This window comes from Nerophis lumbriciformis, linkage group LG17 (assembly GCF_033978685.3).
Source record: "Nerophis lumbriciformis linkage group LG17, RoL_Nlum_v2.1, whole genome shotgun sequence".
Classification (NCBI taxonomy): domain Eukaryota; kingdom Metazoa; phylum Chordata; class Actinopteri; order Syngnathiformes; family Syngnathidae; genus Nerophis; species Nerophis lumbriciformis.
This window is the reverse complement of record NC_084564.2, coordinates 7,471,881-7,475,000: the sequence shown is the minus strand read 5'-3', so window position 1 is coordinate 7,475,000 and position 3,120 is coordinate 7,471,881.

The window sequence follows — 3,120 nt, the reverse complement described above, 5'->3', positions numbered from 1 at the left end:
GAACAAGAGGACTTGTGATACCTCGCCAGCTTCCTCCGACAATCCTCCCGCCGTTTCCTAGCTCCGCCCAGACTGCTCACTTCCTGTCACGTGACGCGTGGACTTTGGCTGATGGGACTCTTCCTCACCAGGTGACATGTAAATAACATGGAAGGGAATTCAGTCAGTCTCAATAATAATAACAACAATAATAAACATGCACTTGTTTGACGTTGTGGGTTTTTTCCGACCGAAAAAAGAAAAAAGTTCCCTCAAAATGCATACCTGGAATAGTGGGGAGGAGTTTTAAATGTCACACCTCAAAAACATGCCTCAGGAAGACAAATATGGAAGTATTAGTGTAGCACAACTATTTGCAAAGCCGTAGCTCAATCTGTGTGTCTGTAATCTGATCCACATGCCAATGTACTAATTTGTGTGTCTGTAATCTGATCAATGTGTTTGTGTACTATTTTGTGTGTCTGTATCTCAGTCTGTGTGTCTGTAATCTGATCCATGTGTTTGTGTACTATTTTGTGTGTCTGTATCTCAATCTGTGTGTCTGTAATCTGATCCACATGCCAATGTACTAATTTGTGTATCTGTAATCTGATCCATGTGTTTGTGTACTATTTTGTGTGTCTGTATCTTAATCTGTGTGTCTGTAATCTGATCCATGTGTTTGTGTACTATTTTGTGTGTCTGTATCTCAATCTGTGTGTCTGTAATCTGATCCATGTGTTTGTGTACTATATTGTGTGTCTGTATCTCAATCTGTGTGTCTGTAATCTGATCCATGTGTTTGTGTACTATTTTGTGTGTCTGTATCTTAAACTGTGTGTCTGTAATCCGATCCATGTGTTTGTGTACTAATCTGTGTCTGTAATCTGATCCATGTGTTTGTGTACTATATTGTGTGTCTGTATCTCAATCTGTGTGTCTGTAATCTGATCCATGTGTTTGTGTACTATTGTGTGTGTCTGTATCTTAATCTGTGTGTCTGTAATCCGATCCATGTGTTTGTGTACTATATTGTGTGTCTGTATCTCAATCTGTGTGTCTGTAATCTGATCCATGTGTTTGTGTACATTTTTGTGTGTCTGTATCTTAATCTGTGTGTCTGTAATCTGATCCATGTGTTTGCGTGCTAATTTGTGTGTACACAAATTAGTACACAGACACGTGAATGGGACTACCCGCATAGATTGAGATACAGACCCACAAATTAGTACACAGACATGTGAATAGGATTACAAACGCACAAAGTGAGATACAGACACACAAATTAGTACACAGACAAGTGAACGGGATTACAAACGCACATAGTGAGATACAGACCCACAAATTAGTACAGACATGCGAATGGGATTAGACACACACAGATTGCGATACAGACACACAAAATAGTACACTGACACGTTAATGATTACACAAACACAAATTAGTACACAGACAAGTGAATGGGATTTGTCACGCACAGATTGCGATACCGACACACAAATGAGTAAACAGACACGCGAATGGGATTACACGCACAGATTGAGATACAGACACACAAAATAGTACATTGACATGTCAATGAGATTATACAATCACACAAATTAGTACACAGACACGTGAACGGGATTACAAACGCACATAGTGAGATACAGACCCACAAATTAGTACACAGACACGTGAATGAGACTACACACACAGATTGAGATACAGACCCACAAATTAGTACACAGACACGTGAATGGGACTACACACACACACAGATTGAGATACAGACCCACAAATTAGTACACAGACACGTGAATGGGACTACACACACAGATTGAGATACAGACCCACAATTTAGTACACAGACATGCGAATGGGATTAGACACACACAGATTGCGATACAGACACACAAAATAGTACATTGACACGTTAATGATTACACAAACACACAAATTAGTACACAGACACGTGAATGGGATTACACACAAATTAAGATACAAACAAATTAGTACACAGACAAGTGAATGGGATTAGACACGCACAGATTGCGATATAGACACACAAAATAGTACATTGACATGTCAATGAGATTATACAATCACACAAATTAGTACACAGACACGTGAATAGGATTACAAACACACAAACTGATATACAGACACACAAATTAGTACACAGACACGTGAATGGGATTACAAATGCACAAAGTGAGATACAGACAAGTGAACGGGATTACAAACGCACACAGTGAGATACAGACACACAAATTAGTACACAGACACGTGAATGGGACTACCCGCACAGATTGAGATACAGACTCACAAATTAGTACACAGACACGTGAATGGGACTACACACACAGATTGAGATACAGACCCACAATTTAGTACAGACACGTGAATGGGATTACACACAAATTAAGATACAGACACACAAATTAGTACACAGACATGCGAATGGGATTAGACACACACAGATTGCGATACAGACACACAAAATAGTACATTGACACGTTAATGATTACACAAACACACAAATTAGTACACAGACACGTGAATGGGATTACACACAAATTAAGATACAAACAAATTAGTACACAGACAAGTGAATGGGATTAGACACGCACAGATTGCGATATAGACACACAAATGAGTACACAGACACGTGAATGGGACTACCCGCACAGATTGAGATACAGACCCACAAATTAGTACACAGACACGTGAATGGGACTACCCGCACAGATTGAGATACAGACCCACAAATTAGTACACAGACACGTGAATGGGACTACACACACAGATTGAGATACAGACCCACAAATTAGTACACAGACACGTGAATGGGACTACCCGCACAGATTGAGATACAGACCCACAAATTAGTACATAGACACGTGAATGGGACTACACACACAGATTGAGATACAGACCCACAATTTAGTACACACACGTGAATGGGATTACACACAAATTAAGATACAGACACACAAATTAGTACACAAACATGCGAATGGGATTAGACACGCAGATTGCGATACAGACACACAAAATAGTACATTGACACCTTAATGATTACACAAACACAAATGAGTACACAGACAGGTGAATGGGATTATACACAAATTAAGATACAAATTAGTACAGACAAGTGAA